Source organism: Sebastes fasciatus, chromosome 10 (assembly GCF_043250625.1).
Source record: "Sebastes fasciatus isolate fSebFas1 chromosome 10, fSebFas1.pri, whole genome shotgun sequence".
Classification (NCBI taxonomy): Eukaryota; Metazoa; Chordata; class Actinopteri; order Perciformes; family Sebastidae; genus Sebastes; species Sebastes fasciatus.
This window is the reverse complement of record NC_133804.1, coordinates 31910335-31932785: the sequence shown is the minus strand read 5'-3', so window position 1 is coordinate 31932785 and position 22451 is coordinate 31910335. Positions and strand designations below refer to the sequence as shown.

Genomic DNA, 22451 nt, shown 5'->3' with positions numbered 1-22451 from the left:
ACAGCTAGCTGTCCATTAAAAAGGTGACAATGAATTCCACAGCATATCTGCAGCCTACAGTCTGAGCCGCAGCATAAATCAAGAGTTTCACCGAGTAAGAGCAGAGCCGAGCGGCAAACCGGAGGAGGAGGAGACGTAAAACACACAGGACACATTCAGATTTAACAAACATTACAACAGAAATAGAAAATCCAACATTAATGCCTGTGTCACAACACAACACGCTGGGACACAAACTCGGCGGCTGACTAACTATGTAATTGGGACAGACGTAAATCGAGTGTGAAAGCAGCTGTTTGCGTAAACAGGGTCACGTCTGTTTTTTTCTCGCTGAACACAAATAAATTCATTAAAAAGGAAAATTTCAAGAATCATTTACATGTAGCAAAACAGGACGGAGTAAATGGAAAAACACTGGGATGAAATTGGGACAGCGGATGATCACCAGCTTAACTTAAAATGAGAAAAATTAACATTTTAATTCTTCAAAAACGGAAGTCAGACGTGGGTAAAAATCAATTCCTAGGCACTGTATGGCGCTGATTAGTTGTAAGCAGGTAGGAGAAAAGAAAAGGAGAGAATAATTTGTTTCCATTAGATGAATCTAGGGTGGATTTCAATGCACTAATGAAGAGCTAATGATAGAGGAGAGTTTAAAATATTCAGGTAGCACTCATCCACTATGAAGCTCTGAGACCTGCATTAACATACTCTCACTCTCTTCTCATTACCCTCCTTTATGCCCTCAATTCAAAGTCTATTCATATTTGATTAGTTCAGAGAATCCACACCAAGGAGAGTAAATCCTGTTTTAGATGCACATAACATTTGCTGTATATCATTACACGTGGGATTGCAGGATTGCAAAACTGGTTGGAAGAGGAAAAGCTGAGTAGGCTTCACGGACGCATTCCCACAACAAACCGTCCTTTCAGTGAAGGACAGTAGGCCGAGAGCTGGCTGGAAAGAACTGACCTGACATTTAAGGCTACCGAACATACCGTCGCATAAAACTCTGAATGAATCATTTCTCCTGAGATTGGAACAAGACGGTGTGCGTTTCCAGCAAAGCCTCGTGATAATGGCCGGGGATGATGAAGCGGTGAAGGCTGTTAAATGATAAACAACAGTCGACACTAATGATTTCAGCGCCGGCCTGGAGAGAATACGTTTCTAAAACAGGTGTCGGATGTCAGGCCGGTAGAGAGAGCGACTAAAAAAATATTGTGCAGTGGAACATTTCCAAAATCCTGAATGTGATATGAGAGCAGCACGTCATTAAACTGTAGTAAATTGAGTTGCTTTATTTCCACGCTGATGGATGTTCGATCTCACTAATGGAGGAAATAGATTATATCTCAATCCTTTCTGTCCAATTAGTACTAACGAATAATGTTCTGTCTATGCTGCTGAGTATAAACAACATGTTGAGCAATAATAATAACATGATGATAATGTGGAGGAAGAAGTATTCAGATCATTAAATAGCAATATGACAAATATTTTATTACAAGCAAAGTTAAAATGACTCAGTGTGCAGAGTGGTTACTTGGTTAATTGAGAAGGAGTTCATTTTAATTGTTGGGTAGTTATATAACAATTTTATAAGCTGATCAGTTTTATATGTAAAATCTTAATCTGCATACTAACAAGTAACTTTAGTAAACAAATAAACAACCGCTTTCTTTGGAAATCAAACCGAAATTGAGCACTCACAAATTATCAGTTATAATATAATAATCTGAGGGTTGTTGTAATAACCACAATATTGCAATACCGCGCTATTGACAAGCCAACTGCAGAGGATGGCAAGCAACCGCCACAGCCGCCATATGTTCACATTTTTTCATTTTTTGAATTCTTTGCATTGAAAGCGCAGCATAAACACCAGCAGCGTGACGAGGCGCCGAGCGTCTATTCTGTGCTGAGTGCTGCACATTTGCCTTTTTTTTTTTCTGGTGGGCGAGAGTTGAAAAAATGTCAACTTTGAAAGTCATCTTTGCAGCTGTCCAATCAGTTAATGATTACACTTGCCATTACTAACTCTGTCTTAATATGTTTATATGTATGTACACTGAATGAATGTATTATATGTCATCTGTTTCAATATCGTGTTATTTACTTTATTATTTAATTATTATTCATTTTATATATTATTTACTTTATTATTTAATTATTATTATTCATTTTATATATTATTTACTCTGATATCTGATTATAATGGAGGTTGCCATGGAGACCGTTGTGTGTACGTAGCATTAGCGCCCTCTACTGCGCCCCTGCAGACTTGACAGGTGCACCCCGCATCTCGTCAACAGTCTGCATGTGCCGTCTCCGTGGTAGGTTGACTTTGAATTAGCTCCGTAAATATAAAGAGCATAAGCCTTGTTTTTAGGGGTAAAATTGTGTTTCTGTAAATTGTATGTCGAGCTAAGCTTACAAAGTACTAGAGAAAATGCTGAATGTTGATATTAGTTGCCTCTTTGATTGCACTTTGTTGAACACGCCACGTTGTCGGTGACTTTGCTAGCTTAGTTAAAGCTAGCTGGCTAATCAACAGCAACTTCAACTGATATCATTTTGTTTTAGCATCTTTGAGAAGCTTTGCCGCTGTGAGACTGACTGTGGGAGATCTAACATCATCTCTGTATTATCAGGTACATGTTGTATATTTTTATATTTGTATTAATGTTAGCTTGTATGTAAATAACTTGTGAACAGTCTGCATGTGCCGTCTCCGTGCATCTTTGAGAAGCTTTGCCGCTGTGAGACTGACTGTGGGAGATCTAACATCATCTCTGTATTATCAGAATAAATGGCGAGTTGGAGCCAAACGTGACGGTGTGTGGACATCATTCATAACACAACGCAAAGAGAGAGTACACAACTGCTACACATGCAGCTACAACAACAACAACAACGGAGGAGAAATAAATACACTCTCCCGAATGTACATCCTTCAGCCTTCCCTTCATCCAGAGCAGGTACTCTACCTTGTGCCAACATTTTTCTGAGGATATTCCGTATCTTAGCAACCAAAGCATCTCAACAGGAGAAAGAAACGCTGTGCCTCACTGCCCTTCTGTGTTCTGCATTTAACAATAAACCAGTATTTAACTAGTCAGTTCAATAATTAATTAACTGTCGTCTTTGTCATTTAAAAAGCAAATATAAACCTGATAATAGCCTAACAATAAAGCTCATTTGTATTAAAGAAAATGGCAATAATACTGCATGTCGCACTGTTGAGCCATCATTATCACCGCATGGGAAATTCCTTCACCGCGACCGCCCTAAATATTCCCTCATTACACAGAAAACCGACCCAAGTTGAAACAGGAAGTCAGTCTGTAAACGGCGATGGATTTTTACAACGTTTAGGTAACAATTTTACCGTTCTCACTTATTTTACTGTATGTTCTAAAGAGTTTTTGAATAACCGCTTTAAAACTTGTCTGACTGCTTGTGCAACAGATCTCAGCAACTAACTTGTTAAGTACAATATCATTATTATTATTATAGGTATGAAACTAGAGGGTCTGGACATGCACAGCTCTGTGTGGACCCGTATGTGGAAGTTTGACGTTTGAAAATGTGTGACTGAGCAGACTGTACGCATAGCAAGCACGCCAACTGTGCATGCTCCAGTCAATCTCTTGTTCATCTCTTGCAGCAATGTGCCGTATTTCCCCTTCATGGTGATGCAAGACCCATCTCCTTCCTGTCTGGGGTTTATTTCACAACAATGACCGGCTCACTGTACATTATCCCTAAAATAAGAATGGAGCTAGATGAAAAGTCAGGTTACAATTCGTCCTAAGTAGGGATGCTAATTTAAAAAAAAAAATGTAACCAATAACTGACCCTCGTTAACCGATTATTTACCGTTAACCGACAAGATTTGTGCCTCGCATGCAGCGGTGCGCCAGCTGCAGTGTATGAGCACAACAGACAACTGAGTCTCCAGCAGCCGCTGTAGCCAGCCGTGTAGTGTCGCGGACACGCAGCTACTTTCACAGTAAAAGTCTCCACCGCACATTTATTTGAGTTTAGCAGGTTGTCAGCTGTGTGTCTGCCCGGCGTAACTTTAGCGAGTGTCCGACAGACTGTATGTGTGTGAGGCGGCAGTGAGTGTGGGGTTGTTGGTAGCGTTATAGCTGTGAATGTAGGTGTAGCAGTGTGTGTAACGTTTATTTGTCGGTGAATAGATGCTACAACTCCTCTGCTCAAGTGAGCCAGAGAGACCGGAGCCAACTTCCTGTATCCTGCAACTCCGCCTCTTAAGGTGGGCTGTTAAGGTCGACCAGCTTTTCTCCTTTCTCCTTTTTAATTCATTATCAATATTTATTTGAACCGTTTTAACCGATAGCGTTAATCGGTTCAAATGCTTAATGTCGGTTAACGGTTAAACGGTTAATATTAACATCCCTAGTCCTGAGGGAGACGTCAACGTTTGCATGTACTCGCACAGCAATCATCCAATAGATGCCGAGACATTTCACTCTAAAGCTTTCACAGCAAAAGTCAAGGGATCAAATACAGTCACCATGATAATCCATCTAATAGTTGTTGAGATATTTCAGTCTGGAAGTGGTGGACTTTGCCACCTATAGAGCCATGCAGCTAGTGTGGCTAAAAACAATTTACTTTGTACCAATTCTGATACACAATTCAGTTGTGTAAAATGGAGCAAATTGTACTTAAAGTCTGATGATACTTGATTTGATGATGATTAGATCGTCAATGGTGCAGATAAATAGAGTCAGACAATCAGTAGTGGGCTCATTGCCCATGTGGCACAAGCAGCACCGGGGTGCCAGCTTCCATAGACGCCTCCCTCCTCTATAGCACACAGGTGACAGGGCCACATTTGATCTGCAGCCTGACAGTGAGGAACCAGTCACTTGTCAAAATTGTCTGTATACATTTGCTGCTTTTCTCTTGAGCAGCACACTTTGCCCTCTTAGTGCCAACTCATCGTGAAGTCAGAACACACACAGAGAGCATCGGGGGTTGACACTGACAAGATCTCATGAAATAATTATGGTCCGATTCCCAGCCAAAACCTAGACAGAGAACTCACGCGGGACATGGCATCCATCCAGGTGGTTTCTTATTCATCCAACTCCTGCTTATTATGTAATATTCAACCCAGCAAACGGATTCCATCAGGAGAACTTCTCTGGACTTTGATCAAGGTTTCCCCCTCATGAACAAGTTCTGTTTGATTTCCGGTGTCAAAGTTTGCAGCCACTAATTCTCTCTGCGGTTCCTCCTCGTGTTGCTACTGACGAAGGCGTCGCTGAGGGAGGACAAATGAAAGGTTGATGACTTTGATTAGTGGATCTTAGAGGCGCTGCTCCCTGTAAAGATCTTTCATTTAAACACTAAGCCGACTACATCGCTGTGTTTTCTCCACTAACACCTAAAGGAGACGTCCTATAATCAATGGACATGTTTTTCACTTGTCAGATTTATGACGTTAAATCCTGCATTTTTTACACTTTTTCAGTTTAATTTGAGTCCTATAAATATTTGAAGCGCCACCCACGGATGATGGAAGAACGGCTTAAAGCTCACAGTGTCTTTTTGTTGTTGTTGTGCTCCAGTGAGGATGGAGCCCCGGTGGAAAGCAAGTCCTTAATCAAGAGTCTAACCAGACTCATAAAGCATCCGGAAAGGCCTCCCTCAGGCACCTTGCTGGGTAAACAATACCATCACTCTGTCATGATGCTGAATTAAGATATTACCACATGCATGCAATTAACATTTGTATTCTGTCCCAGAACAATATTTCATCTTGATTAAATAAATATTGAGCGACACCTCCATGAGAAATGCTGCCGTGTCTTTTTTTTATTTATTTTTTTCAGCCGAGAGCAGAAACTGGATTAAATAGAGGGGATTTTCAAAAGCAGAAAAACAGGACAGGGAACGTATTTGTGGAGCACAAAAATAGCAAACCCCCTATCAAAGAAAGTCCCTCTCTCTCTCTCCCTCCCTCTCTCTCTCTCTCTCGCTGAAAAATCGAGGCAGTGGCCCTGCTTCAGATGTGAGCATTATCCACAGTGGCACATCCAGCTTTTATGGGCCGGCCATCAGTGAGCAGGAAGTGGAGAGAAAGCTGGGAGACAGGTGAAACAGCGAGAGAGTGATGTATTGTGACTACTGGCTTGGAAACTTGGAATGAATCAATCTTAATTAACCATTCAAGGAATTGTCTCTATCAAACAGGAAATGTATTACCTTAATGTTCTTTACGCTAAATTAATTATGAACGAAAAGTCATTTAAAATAGGGCTATCAATTGATTTATAATATTTAATCGTGATTAATCGCATTATTGTCCGTAGTTAATCGTGATTAATTGCAATTAATTGCACATTTTCTATCTGTTCAAAACATACCTTAAAAGGTCCCATGTTGTAAAAAGTGAGATTTTCATGTCTTTTACATTATAAAGCAGGTTTAAGTGCTTTATAAATACTGTTAAACTATCAAAACGCTCAATCCACGGAGAAAAACACACAGCCCGTATTCAGAAATTGTGCGTTTGAAACAAGCCGTCAGGATTTCTGTCCATTTGTGATGTCACAAATATACAAAATTTAGACCATTTCACTGTTTTAAACGTAAACATACTAAATGTGTCCCGGTTTATTTCCTGTTGTAGTGTATGTAAATAACATCAGCTGACAGGAACTAAACATGGAACCAAGCTGTTTCCTAGCAACGCAATTTCGTTGCCATTCCGTTGAAATGCGCTAAAACGGAGCATTTCAGACGGGGGTAAATACAGGTATATTCAGACAGACAGTATGAGAAAAATAATGTGTTTTTTGAACATTAAAGCATGTAAACATGTTTTAGTAGAAACACAAAATACAAACATGAACCTGAAAATGAGCATGATATGTCCCCTTTAAAGGGAGATTTGTCAAGTATTTAATACTCTTATCAACATGGGAGTGGGCAAATATGCTGCTTTATGCAAATGTATATATATTTATTATTGGAAATCAATTAACAACACAAAACAATGACAGATATTGTCCAGAAACCCTCACAGGGTTGCATTTAGCATAAAGAAATATGCTCTAATCATAACATTGCAAACTGCAGCCCAACAGGCAACAACAGACTCGTGGGTACCCATAGAACCCATTTTCATTCACATATCTTGAGGTCAGAGGTCAAGGGACCCCTTTGAAAATGTCCATGCCAGCGTTTCCTTGCCAAAATTTAGCGCAAGTTTGGATCATTATTTAACCTCCTCCGCAACAAGCTAGTATGACATGGTTGGTACCAATGGATTCATTAAGTTTTCTAGTTTCATATGATGCCAATATCTTTAATCTAGCTTTAAAAACTGAGCCCTAAAAAAATCCCTAAAATCTGCAAGTTGCATTAAAGAAATTGGTGGCGTTGAAACAAATTTGTGTTAGCACGTTATTATGGCGTTCACTTTGACAGCCCTAGTTTAAATACGAGGACAGGGGACATTGTTAGCAGAAGAATACAGTGAAGGATATGGTGAGTTTGTGAGCTTGAGATGATAGGATCAAAACTTTGCAGCTACAACAGCTTCACGCCTGAAGCCAGCCAACGTATAGCCTCTCTCTAGAAAACATGGGAGCGAGGAGGGACTGAGGGAGAAAGGCTTTGAATCTCACAGTGCTGCCATGCAGCGTGGTGTTTCAAAGAGCCCAGCAAAAACACGCTCTTTTCCCTTTAATCTGCGCCACTTCATTTTTTTTCTTCTCCCTTGTTACCCCCTCGCTCTTTTACTCAATCTCAGACGTGGTTAAGGGGGACGGTGGCGTTTTTTTCTCATCTATCGTATTCTTTTTATTCCCATTAGCCTCGAGTTGTCGCAAAACTACCTGACACCAGCGTAACACAGAGAATAAAAACAGACAGAATAGTAGAGAGACAATGAGTGACAGGGAAAAGTGTGGTGATGAGGGACGCAGGGAGAGTCGGTGAGAAAGGGGAGAGGGAAAACAACAAGGAAATAGTCGATGAGAGACGGGGATCTGAGCGAGATAGAGCTTAGCTGTAATCAACGAGGGCAAGCCCCACTGGAGGACGCACAGTCTCTGAAGAAACAAGTCAACATTTCCAGGAAAACGACTCACTTAGACAAAGACTTTTTTTTAAGGATGGTGGAGTAGAGGAGGAGGGGTGCAACCAAAGAAGAAGATATGAGGGAAAGAAAGTTCAGCCAGGAAAGACACAAGCAACGTTTTATTGGAGAAATCACTGAGAGAGAGACGGGAGCTATTTCTGAACTCACCACAAACTGGTGACGGGAAGATTGCCGGTGTGTTCTTCAGCTGTATGTCACCGCCACCTGCACCCTGAGACTCCACACCAGGACGGGATTCAAAGTCAGCTGGCTGCCTGAGTTAAACTTCACACTGCTTTTCGGAGAGCTATCAGTCGCATTAATGAAACGTGTTGTCGTCATAGCGACGCCTGTACCATCTCTCTCCTCAGCATCACGATTTTCTCATGGCCTTATTTTCTGGAGCATTTAATTTTTGTCATTAAGGGTGCTCTGATCAGGAGTTTTGGGGCCGATCACTGGAAGCAGAATCGGCCAATCCGATCACCAATAAGGCCACGTGTCCTGTAAGATTGCAATTCACAAATGGGAGAAATTCCGGTCAAATATTGATAGGCAGGCTATATAAAGAATTGCCAGAGCCATCGGTACTGTTATTAGTAACACCTGACGAGTCAAAATGTGTGCTGCTTTTAACAACACTGTTTTCTATTGGCCAACCTTGCAGATTCAAAGATTTAAATTTGTTCAAAGTTGAACAAAAGTGAACTCTCTGACCTCTGAGCTTGCACAGAAACACAGCTCAAGCACAATTTTGAATTCATCGATCACAAAGGGCTCCGACTGACGTAAACGAGAGGCCGAACGCAAACTCGTAGCAACTGGTTCAACAGCGGATGAAACCTCTTCTCTTGACAATATTTGTAACTTCCCAAAACCAACAATCACGTCCATCTCATGCAGCACTTGGTCAGGTGTGCTGAGGTGAGAAACTCAAGCTCTCTTTTTTATTCTTTACACAACTGCTTCTGTCACATTTCAAACACCATAAATGCCTTTGAGGAGAGACTGTACTGATCCTCATCCCTATTTGGTTCGCCCCCTCTTTAGATACTGGCTCAATCTGTTAACAGACAATGCAAATCTAGACAAGCTCACATCAACCCTAAAGGACAGTCTGATTCCATTCACTAACACCTGATCTCCCTTTCTGCAGTTCATCCAGAGCCGATTCCTCTCTACACCATCTCAACCAGATCTTTCCGACCCCAATACGACAACTCAAAAATACCAAAATAACCCACAATCTTTTTCCCTTTCTCTCTCTCTCTCTTTTTGTTGTACTTCTGTGTGCTGCAAATACTTTGGTTTTGTAAATACTTCTGTTATCCACCTGTGGTAAATAAAATAATACAAAAAATACATGTGGTGAGACTTTGCACAAACCAGTTTTGCTTCGAGTATCACAGCCTTTTGTCTCCTGCGGTCTTTGTGCCACGTTGCCCGTGTTGCCTGGCGGCCTAGCCTGAATGCCTGTACTCTTCACTAACATCTCTGATGTTGTGGTTTTCTGCCGGTTCAACCCCAACATTTGTTTACCTGTCCAGACCAACACTGAGTAAAGTCTGTTTTTTACTAGATCAAATGCGACGACAGTATGATCCGATGCATCTGAGCGGCGAGGCTATGTTTCTAAACCTGGGCTACATCAAAATTTCAGATGCTAAAGGAAAGCAAAACAGTTTCACTCACTCACAGCAGCGCTTGAGAGATCATCCAGTAGCAGACTGAGAGCTAAATACATCTCTCTGTTTCTCCCCCGGTAGGTTTGTGTGTGTGTGTTGGCTGGCAGGCCGGTTAAGACATTGGCCGTCACTGGGATTTCTGGTCACGCTATTCTGCCTGGCATTATTACACCACCCATCACTCAGGCCCACTGTGTACATTATTCATGCCCCCAGAGGAGTTCATCAGAGGCTGTGACCGCAGGTGCTGTGACAGCGCTCTCAATCACAGGCGCCCACGCCGTCTGCTCATCCGACCCCGGCGTGACATGGCAACCCATGGTCCAAAATCAGTTCAGCTGTGGAATCAGGCCCAGCAGTGCTGGGAGTGACTGACCAGCATCCATTCACAAGTGAATCCAAACATAAAGTAATCTGGAAACTACCTCCAATGGTTGGGCGGGGGACGGGGGGCGGCGAGGTGGCTCTGTGCTTTAAATGAAAGCCTGCGGCTCTAAGACGTCCGCCACACAAATAACCGCCCGCGCCACACATATCAGCTCACGCCTGTCAACTTCAGCACACTCCTGGGTAACAGATAGCCAGGGGGATTTTATTAACTTGTTTGTTCAATTTCACAGAGCCACATAACTCCTGTGCCGCCGTCACACATGCGAACACGGAACTTCTCAAAGCGGCGTGGCCTGTGTGAGCCGGGATGTGCGTTTCCGCTCCGCCGCTCAGATGTGTCCCGCCATCCTTCCACGACACGGCGACAAGTAAATTCTAGTAGTCACGTCTTTCTGCTGACAAAGTAAAGAACGGCCTGTAAGGCTAGTTCCCTAATATTACCGCAAATGATAGACACATTTACATGTGATGTTTCACAGCTGTCCTGCTAACAGCATCCACCGTTCAATCAGACATTAGAGGGAGTCAAGGTGAGCCGTCATTCGCCAAACGAATGACTCAGTGGCTCTCTGATAATGTGGGTAAAGGTCTGCCACCATCAGAGCCATTTCTCTGCAGCGTGATGCCACTCAAATCCTTGACTCATTACCTCACAGGGCGGGCCGACCCACAGCTGCTTCTACGACCTCTAAAATGATTCTATTATGTCAATCACACTTTGCACTTTAAGGTACAAATAGTGCAATTTCAGTAAGATAACACCACGTTGTCTTTAGCTTGTTAAATAGATAAGCTGAACAAAGTGAGCGGGTATTCTCTAAATGATGAGTTTTACTTTGTAGCAGCCTGACTGTAAGAAGTGATGAGGAAAGAAAAAGCTGTGTGAAGTGATACTGAATATTCAGCTGTACAGCTTCCTGGAGTTGCTGATAATATTTTTCCACCTCTGCCCTCGCCTGTCAGTGGGAAACAGAGCATCTGGAGGAAAAGGTCTCATACTTTAGCACATAAATTAATCCTAACAAAGCATATGTTGCATTTACAGAAAAAGGTCGTAACTTACGTTTGGGAAAGTGAAAGGAAGGGTTAACGATGTTATCCAGTAAACACTATTTGTTCTATCGGTTGAAATGGTCTTTACACCCCGACATTGATCCATTACTGATGAGCTCTCAAAAAGGACCGGAAAAGAGCCGTCATCTGTAGCTGCTGTAATCCTGTAAAAACGTCTACCAATCACTGCCTCGCGGTGCGCTTGGAAAGAACCAATCGGATGCCTCTCTGCCTCCCTGCTCGTACTCTACCCTTGGCGTGCACCAGCCTGAACTCAAAGTGCGTCACCGCCGCCGAACTGGAGAATGGAAGAGAAAACTCAGCCCTGCAGTAGCACTGCCGCGGTTACTTGTCATGAGGTAGCGTTGTTGAGTTGAGGTCCTCTCTCCGCTCTGTGTCTGAAGTAGTTACAAAGCAGCGGTGCTCGTGCATGTGTGTGTGCGGGGGGGCGTTGCCTTGGAAGGAGCCCCGAGGGGAGGGGCTGGTTTTAGACGGAGCTCATGAGGCGAAGCTACTTTCAAATTACGCTAGCTTTCCAACATCGTCGACACTACCTTTAAGCTGCAAGCAGCGATAAATGAGTCCTAGCACTTTCCTGCGCGTCAGGGTTACCGGCGGTACGGCGGTCGACGAAACACAATGAAACAGCAACATGCAACAACATAAACGTAATAATAATAATAATAATAATGACAATAAGGGCTGCAACTAACTATTATTTTCAGTATCTATTTATCTGTTGATTATATTCGAGATTAATCGATAAGTTGTTTGGTCTACAAAATGTCAGAAAATGGTGAAAAATGTCGATCAGTGTTTCCCAAAGCCCAAGATGATGTCCTCAAATGTCTTGTTTTTGTCCACAACTCAAAGATATTCAGTTCACTGTCACAGAGGAGGAAAGAAACCAGAAAATATTCACATTTAAGAAGCTGGAATCAGAGATTTTAGACTCAAACCGATCAGTCAATTATCAAAATGAGTGGTGATTAATGTAATAGTTGACAGCTAATCGTTGCAGCTCTAATAATGATATTTAAATGGCAAGCTGCCATTGGCGTGCCTCTTGCCGTCTACTGAGGGTATGTTGGGAAGACCTTGTGGAAAATAAATAAATGGATTAAGAAAATGAGTGAAATACATCCACAGAAAAATGCCTCAGGAATGCAAAACATGACTGATATGTCCATTAGCCTTGTTGTTCAACTCCAGCTAAAAGCAACAGACTTGTCCTCATCACCTCATACAGATGCCCTTCTCCAGCAAAGGCTACGGAGTAATGAATGTGCTGACTTCTGCAGAGCGCTCTTAGTGTCTGCCGGCACCACTATAAGCAGGGATTAACTTCTCCCTAATGAAGGGCAACTCAGTGCGGTTATTGGGACCAATGGATACCAATGAAAAGACCCTCTGTCCCTCACCCTCACAATTACTGCGCTCCAGGATTAGCACTAAAGGTGTGGAGATGCCGACAGAATGCTAAATGCATGCTGATATAAAGCATACCGACGCTCATAACCTCACATCTATCTATGTGCCTTTTACAGGTGCACACATGAAAGCACAAACACACAAATGATCAATGACTGCTCCCCTTGAGCCTCCTGTTCATAGCTCCACTAATGGCTCATAACACATCGGAGTGGCGGCATCACACACACACATACACACACACCACCACCGCTACTTCTCAGTCACATCCGCTCTCATTTCACGCAGCACACATGATAATGGTCCTCGCCTGCATGAAAGGCAGGGCGGCACGATGTGTGATGCTCTCCCGGGCCTCGACACGGGTAATGATGAGAGCATCAGTGATTCTCGTCACTGTGGTTTCAGCCACATCAGCCGACGTTAACTTGGACCAGTAGTAGAAGAATCCATCTCTTAAGTAAAAGTGCCAACATGACAACATAGAAATACTACTCAACTAAAGTCCTGTATTCAAAATGTTACTTAGGTAGAACTACATACGTATTATCAGCAAAAGTACTTGTTCAGGACCATGTTTGTGTCAAATTATTGATTTCTTAAGTAAGTAGCCGTGTAATAAGCGGAATAATGTACAGCTAGCGGGTCATTGTTCATTGTTCCCTTCAGGGCGATGCGAGACCCTGACGTGAATTGCCCTGTCGAGGTTTATTTCACAACAATGACCGGCTCGCTGTACATTATTCCTGACGCCTCGTCCACTCTGGGAACGTCAGGAGCGTGTGGCGGCTGCGTGGCGTGGTGGCTGCGTGGCGTGGCGGCTGCGTGATTGACGCGTCGGGTGTTCACACCAGCTGCGTTTAAGCTGCTGCAGCTGCTGCTGTCAGCCCTTTCTTTCTACAAAGAGTTTGCCTTTCATAACGGCCATTTAATTTCATTATAAATGTAATTGATATTTATTTTAGACAGAGAAAGGTTAAGAAACGTGTTGTAATTTGTAAATAATAGTAATAATCCACAATTAAAACCCCGTACTATATTCATTCATGGAGCCATGCAAGTCACTGCATGTTCTACAACACTGTTCGGCACATATTTCAAAATAAAAGCCTTGTGTTAACAAATGAAGGAATTCTGTCCACATTTTCTACAGATACAGACATTGAAACTGTAGTAACGTAGATGATATGATGTCAACATACAGTCAATAGATCCCTTTCATTGTCTGTTGCTGCTGTGAACCGCGCGGCATGCTTCAAAAATAGGCGAGACCTCGAATCTCTAGAAGAGACGCAGCTGACACATAGCCGAGCTGCAGGCAGTGTGGCTGCTCTAACCTTTTAACACGGACGGCGAAATAAAAAACAACAGGTAACGCAGCCGCCACGCGCTCCTGACGTTCCCAGCGTGGACGAGGCTTTAGACTCTTCCCAACCCAGGGATCAGGCCCCTCCAAAGGGTCACAAGATAAATCTGAGGGAATCTAAACTGTTTTCAGTTTTTGGAAGTTTCTCTAATCTTTGCTTTCTTGTGAAATCCTCCAAAATTAAACTACAAAATACATCCTTTAGAGCATTTTCTGATCTGACAAATAAATCCGTATTGCGATGTGACACCACTATTGTTCAGAAGGTGCAGCAGTTTAACCAAAAGCATCCCCTCACCAGCCCATGCATTGATCACATGCACGGACCAATAGTCTGTGGCTTGGCGCGTGGTCTTCACATGATCAGAGAGTGCTGTTATTCCAATCACCTTCTGCGCAGATCGCAAGGCCTCATTTTCCTCCAACTCAGCTCAGCATCAGTGTTGCACCTTTCTGGACTCTTTTCTATTTATTATTGATATGGTCTTTTCCTGTGCGTCCATGAGAAAGTGAGTATTTGTTATAGTTGTCTATTGTTTAGTAACTGCATCGTTATAATAATTCTAAAGTCACCTGTATCATGTTATAATACTCATACTCGTTTGTCTAGAAGAGTTTGAATGAGAAGTTGTGTGTTTCTGTGTCAACATCATTTAAGTTAGAACAGCGCAGTGAACGGGCATATGCGGCCGTCATTAAGGGACCGTCGCACAATTACTCATATCACCCTCTGTGTGCACTCTGCTCATTGTACTGCCTGAGAGCCTGAGTCTGCTATTTGTTGACGCTCCCTTAAAGTTCAGAAGGCTGCGTTCTCTTCCTTTTATTCCTGTTTTAAACTGTTTAGCTTGCATTTAATTACATACAATACTGTTTGTTTATTATTACTTCATGTTACTAATACCTGCTCATGTTTTCTATTTTATTTTCTGTATTTAGTAACCACTATCCTCACTATCCACACTATCCTCACTATCCACACTATTCACCAAAGGATTTAAAAAAAACATCTTCAATCAATAAATGAGTGATATCTCAAAGAGAGTGTGTGTGACCTGGACTAATTGATACATCGTCATCATATTCATGTTCTTACCGGACAACCTGTGGAGATTGTAAATGACATTCATAGAACCATCATCTAAGGGTTCATTCACTCAGCATCACTAAGGTCACAAGTTTGGTATCCATTACACCAACGCCTATTTTACAACTATGGTTAAGGTTTGTTTAGGTTTAGGCGAAAAAAACGACTTGGTTAGATCTAAGGAAAGATCATGGTTTTGGTTAAAATTACTACTTTGTTAAACTCAGGGGACCTCCGTAGTCATGGTTACAACATTAACCAGGTTGTGAAGGGAACAGCCGCGGTCATGTTTAAAAGAAACTGTCTGTCGGTAAGAAACAGGAAACGAACAGCTGAGTTAAAATCTGATATTTTGTTGAACCATCTATCGGCCACAACCTCAACCAAGGCTTTGTCGCTCTATGACAACGTCACCCGGCTTCCTCTTTTGCTCACATCGTAATTACAACAGCTGCTAGAGGGCTTTGTCACTTGATCGCAATCATATGTCATTTTGGGGCACTTGTTGAAATGCTGTCGTTTTCACTGGGGAGGACATTCTCAGATCATTTTACCTCTTTGCAGCCATTGAAATGAAAGTTTAGAGGGAAACATCTCTTCGGGTGGAACTGCTAAAAACTCGTAGACATGTGAAACATGACAAGGGGCTCCAAGAAGACAGTTAATCAGCTTATCATGTGTTTTTTAATATAAAATCTTAATCTGCAAAGTAACTATAACTGTAGATAAATTTGGTGGAGTAAAAACAAAAAATATTTTCCTTAAGTATTAAAGTGGAAAAGAAGAATAGTACCTTAAATCTGTACTAAAGTAAATGTACATCTAGCGAGGTAGTTTACTTCAAAGCAGCCCCTTTAAGAAGAAGGATCAACCTGCTTCAGCTGCTTCAGATGTTATTACTTTTTTTTCCAGTGCGCTGTTCCCACACAATAATGGTACTTATGCATAAATGATAATCACATTTCCTCGCCGTGGCCCTCGGTGACATCCCTGTGACATCCACCGTGCTTATGTATAAATGATGTCCACATCTATTTAAGTGTTACTCACTAACGCACATTATGGCCCAATGTTCTGTACTTTTACATAAATCTCTCTCTGTCACTGTGCGGTACATTGCACACATGTCTGTATTCTGCCTATTCAATCTGACATTCATTTAACACTTATATGGTGTGTGTGTGTGTGTTATGGCTTTAATATAAAATAATGCAAACTGTTTTTCAAATCAAATCATAGCTGTTGAACTTGACATTCATTCAACACTTACACGTCTGCATTCTGGCTCTTATGTAAAATAATAGAAACTGTTTTTCAAATCAAATCATAGCGGTCACTTCAAGCAAGGCTGAAGTGATAACAATTTAGGAGTTAATTGACAAAGCAGCATGTTATATCCTGGGACATACGTCATATGTTTAACTAATTTAATTTCTTCCACCTTCATGGAAATATAAAAAGTGTTTTCTGTACTTCCGGAATGACATAAAATCTGTATTCCCTTTAGGCTTTTACTGAAACAATTTGCTGCACCGCTTAGATGGCCCGCATACATAATATCAGCCTTTAATGGTCATCTGTCTGCCGAGGTGAAAGTGTGTCCTCGGAGCTAATTGGCTTCAATATGGCATAAAACAAGCCTTTAATCTAACTCATGCTCTCCTAATCACACCGCCCTGTAATAACAATATCAGAAATCAAATTAATGGTGAGAACAGGTCTTGCTGTGGGCACCGGGCAGGGAAATATTCTCAGACTTGAGATGAAATGTAATTTGGATGGAGGACGGAGGAGACGGGGAAATGTTCTGAGAGAACTGGAGCAAGCATCTGTCTGCAACGAAGGAAATGTCAGGTCCTGTTAATCTTATCTGAATGGCTGCCTGCTGACGTGGATTTAATTTTACACAAAAGTGCACGCCTGCTAACTTGCGCGAGTGCACACCAGACCGACTGTACACACATGTACATACATATACATGTACAATCAGCGGGTGTATGGTGGCCTCGAGGTGCAAAGTGCAACAACATTGGACAAAACAACATTTTAGAAAACACAACAACAAATCAAAAGACACATTTTAGAAAACAACAACAAACCTGAAAACAACATTTTAAAAAATACAACATAACCGAAAAAAAACAACATTTCACCAAAAGGAAAAGGTCGAACAACAATGTTCTTCTTCGTGATTGGACAGAAGAACGAAAGTCAATTCAGAGTTTACTAACTTCTCCGGTTTGTGAAATGTTGTTGTGCTTAGGGATGCGCCAATCCGATATCGGTATCGGTCCGATACTGGCCAAAATCACTGGATCGGATATCGGAGGGGGGAAAAAAGTATAATCCGTTCTGATCCATTTCCGTCACATACGCTCTTCTGTGTCGGCGTCTGTGCCGGAGCTGTCCGGGGCTCACTCCGGCACATACACTCTTTTTAAGGTACGTGTCCACAGGCTCCGTCCATTCCGCTTCCCATTCTTTGTCTATGTGGTGGGGCGATTTTCAGATTTTCGCTCCTCATTTGCATAAAGATACGGTCTAGGCTACTTTATGCAAATCACGGGCAACCCGACGTGACTCGCCGCCTCTGGTTACTCCAGAGAAACTTTTAAACTAAGTGTTGTCGATCCAGAATAAAGACAGATTCAGCAACTGAGTGGCTTATTCCTCACATAAAATGTTTTCAGAGACACATTTCGGTGAACTATTTTCGTGAAATAAGAGAAGAAAGTTTCAAAACGAGCCGCCATGTTGGTTCCGGTCTGACAGCTGGGAGCAGCAACACACGGAGGGAAAGCTTTCGTCCAATCAGGTGCCGAGTGTGTTGTGTCTAGTGGCAGCCCATCAAGTGTCCACTGCTGGGAAGCGAGGCGATCCCTCGCGATAAAAAACGCCCGTGTGGACACCTACTTTAAAACGGCGTTGCCAGGTCATTTTACCGGGGGCGGAAAACATAATGTGTGTGCGGGGGGTCTGACGGTCAGCGCTGAGTGACTTGCAGCGGGAAGAGGAGAGGAGGAATGGCAGAGCGTTTTGTCTTCTTCATGATTGTAGCTGCTGTTTTATGTTATTTTACAACATTACGTTACGGCGTCGCTCCAAAACAAACTAAAACGGTAAACGACTCATTTTACTAGAGGACAGACAGACAGACAGACAACAGCAGTAGATGATGGAGAGGTAAACAGTGTGTTTTCTAAAAGGATAAAGTGTTTTCTGTTTTGTTGTTGTTTTTCTAAAATGTTGTGTTTTATGATTTGTTGTGTATAATTTTTTAAATGTTCCGTTTTCCGTTCTTTTGTTGTGTTTCCTGTTTTGTTCTTGCGTTGCACTTCAGGCCACTGTAGGAAACGAATATGCAAAGTGCCACCCTCACACACCACTGACCCACACCTCACCACTCAACCCGTGTACACACATAAATTCCTATTTCCTCAAATGGGAACATTGAGATGCAGCGAACATAAACAACTCGCCCTTACCTCCCACGTATTCCCACACCGCCGTCAAGACGATACAACCACCCATTTACCCCGTCTACCATTCAATAAAACACACAACCACATACGCACACACATCAGAAGAACAAATAGTGAGGCTGATTCTGTCGAGAAGCTGTATCTCCGGTCCTTCACCCAACCCCCATTACCAGAGTATTACCCATCATTCTCGGCGGCGACGGGCAGAAAGAGTGAGGGAGAGATACATGCTAAGTGAAATGGGAAATAAAGGAGTGAAGAGGAGGAGTGGGAGATGTGACAGCGAAAAGGGAGGCTAGTGAGAAGAGGGAGAAGAGGATGATAGGGGAGTGCCACATTTGCTCATCCTCAGGCCTCTGGAGCACAACACACATGCATGGCAGCCTCCGGCTCATCACGGGACAACAAGGGAGGAAGGAGAACAAGAAAATGAAAGGAGGAGGCAGCGGATTCAAATGAAAGGGGAGATAAGACGATCAAACTGTGACAAGGGAGTAGAGGAGCAGAATTACAGAGGGAAGGAGAGTAGAGAGAGGAAAACGTGATGTGGAGCATGATGCTCCCAGAAGCCACTGTGGTGGGTCTTTGACACAGTCAGGGACGGTCGGGGTGGGCAGCGGGCAGAGCTGCCTTGAACATAGATTAGCAGAGAGCCACAGGAGCAGCGAGTGACGTTAACACCGAGCTCTGCAGTGCAGCGTTGCTTCTATGGTTCAATACATGGTCACACGAGGGGTTTTAAAAACCTAAAGCACTAATATGAGGTTGATATGTTCAGCTAGTTTCAGATGTACCGAGTAACTTAAAGCTTTATTAACACAGGGATTACGATTTAAAGCAGAGAATGATGCAAGCAAAGGTTATATGGTAATATGTGGGAATCAGAACATACGGCGGTATTAAGGGCTGGGAGCTTTGGAGGGGATAAACCTTAAGGGGAAACATGTTGATTGCGCTTCATGCCATTTTTGTTGATTAGCATAGGAGTACAGTGGTGGAGGAGGCTGCCACTTTAGCTCATAGTCGTGCACACTTGGCTGAGGATGCTCTGTGACACAGGAGCAGCTACATGAAGGGAGGCTAAGTTCAGCAGTTCAGCAGATGGACACAAAGGGCACAGGCCTATGTATTGTAGGGCTGGGACGATACACCTGATTCAATACTATCACTATACTTGGGTGCCGATCAATATGTATTGTGATTTTTAAGCATTGTGATTTGATATTACAATTTATTGCGATTTTTGTTAACTTTTTTAACACTAGACCATGGGGAAAAGTTGAATCATACACTTCTAGGGACTTTTATTTTGGAAAATATCTAAATTAATACAGTAAAAATGTTTGATTTTCAGCATTTATGTAGTCAGAGATATCCTGATGTCAAATTGTCATTGTCAGGCATTATTTATTGAATTTTTTCCAGCAGCCAAAAAATCAAAGAATAAAGACTTTCCCTCAAAGATTAGTGGTATTTTCTTTTTTAATTTATAAGGGACATGTAATGTTTTATACTTCTGGTAAATATAATCCAATCAATCTTATTTCCATATATGTATTTTGTATATACAGTTCCCTTTGTTAAAACCTTATTTTGAAAACCGGACGAGTCTACTTCCTCTAACTTCTCCAAGGTTGTCTCTAGCTCTTCTGTCAGCTCCGTTCTCTTTATCCATCCATGGTCAGCTCCATCGGGGCCGTTTCAATGCAGAGAACATAAATGTCAGAATATGGGTGCTCTACAGTCGTAGCGTCGGCCCATCTGACCACGGAGATGAGAGTGACGTTTCCTGTCCATGACGGAGTTAGCATGTAGCTTTAGCCGTGGCTTTGCTTTTCCTGGTAATGTGTGAAACCCAAAGTGTTTCCATACTTTACTGGATGTGTAGTGTTTACCACGCTGGATTTAACATGTGAGGGTGCAGGTTGTATCCACGCAGACACTCCGACGTTTTCTACTTTTTTGTTTCGGCTCACTGCAGCCGACTGCGGTTTGATGACGTCACTTTACTCAGACCACAACAATAAAAGTGGTAACTTCCTTCTACCTCCGTATAGACTCAAATGAAGCAATTATATTGATTCTGGCATTTAAAAATCTAATGCGATACATAGGTGAATCGATTTTTTTCCCACCCGTAATGTATTATATCATAAAAAGCATGGACTACACTTGCAGACTGTCAATCATCGGCTCCGTCTATAAAGCGGCAGCCCACAGATAAGGGAAGAGGAAAAAGCAGAAAGGAAAATCTCTCTCACCGACAAAGTATAGTAAACCCTTCTCAAATGTCTTGGAGCGAGATAACATTTTAACAGGCTGCAACTCCAAAACCAGATCTCTTATGTGCAGCAGTTGAGGCGAGGCAATGTTCCCCCGTGCCACACCAGTTGGATGACTGAGTGAGCACTGTGCAGCCCTAATTTCCCTGCCAGCCCAGGGCATGGAGCTGGGTCCACAGCCTCAGAATCGCCGCAACCTCATTGTACATCTACACACAAGCTTCCGTCTTTTTCCTGTCCAACAGCTACCTTTTATGACCTTCTCTCTAAGCTCCCTCCTTGTTCCTTCACTTCCCGCTGTGGTGCTGTGATGTGAAGACAGGGCTGGAGCTCAGTAATTTGGAGTCAGAGATAAGGGCAGGCGGAGGATATTACTTGTGGGTAGACAGTGATTGAATCGGCTCCAGAGGGTCAAACACACCTAAATGACAAGTCGGCGGAAGCCCAGGACCCATTCATTCGACTCTGAGAAGCCTGAAACGACGGGCGTGTTCGGGGACGCGATGATGAAATGCACCGTAGCAGAGCTGGAGGGGAGAACAGGGAGGAAAATAAAAAGGACGCCGTGGCTTGCATCTCTCTCTGTGATCATGTGAGCCTAATTTATGTTAGGAAGGAGACTAAATAAACCTACAGGGGTATCATGTCAGTCGGGTTATTTAAGGGCTTTCTAGAGAAAGGAAGTATGCAGACAAAACAGTACAGAAACTGGGGAAAACAAGAGTGAGAGGAGGGGTATTAAATGAGCTACAAAGTGCATCTCCATCTAGGGATGCACCGGTGCTGATGCCTATACTGAATCCAGTATCAGGTCTGATACTGTGCTCATGTACTCTCATTTAATGTTAGCTAACTGTTTATCCATTAGTTTTTGGGATTCTTGTATCATATTCTTGAATTGTTTCTGAACACAACTACTTTTGGTTTATGCTGTTTACCATTTTTTGTTATTTTCTCCCATACTTGGTATGGTGTTCTGTGAAGTGTCTTATTTCACCCATAACGCATTGCGCGGCAAGCTATCTAGGTCAGCCTTACATTGGTCACTCATAGGGAAGCTTTATGCAACATGTTAAATTGAAGTTTCTACAGCAAGTCTGACTTAAAGTTATATTTAAGGCAAAGACTAGGTCTATTTGTATGCAACTGGCCTCAGTAAGAGCGAACCAATAGAGTATGTTTTGGGCCATAAATTAAATAAAGCTGAAGGACACTATGATGCAGAAAAAAAGAGCTGAGGGAAACTGCAGAGTCGGGTGATAGTTCTCTGTGAGCTCATCATTACGACTCCTCTCACATTACACACAGTCACAGTGCAGCTTGAATAACGTCTGTCCTTAAGTACTCCATGCCTGTGAGCTCATCAGTATGTGTAACCGACTTGTTCAACTGCAATGTTACGCTTTGCAGGCAAGACAACATTTCATACACAACGCTGATTTTTTACCCTCTGCTTTTCTTCGCCTCACTGAGACCGTACTTTGAAATGCAGTTGCTGAGTTTGACACAGTTCAGTAGATGACACCTGGAGCCAGAATCAAACTAGT

General features: G+C 42.6%; 1 protein-coding gene across 6 annotated transcripts in view; it reads right to left on the bottom strand.

The window, feature by feature from the left end:
• drp2 (dystrophin related protein 2) overlaps nt 1-22451 on the bottom strand; it is a 213592-nt gene that overhangs the window by 126329 nt on the left and 64812 nt on the right. The window lies entirely within an intron of this gene.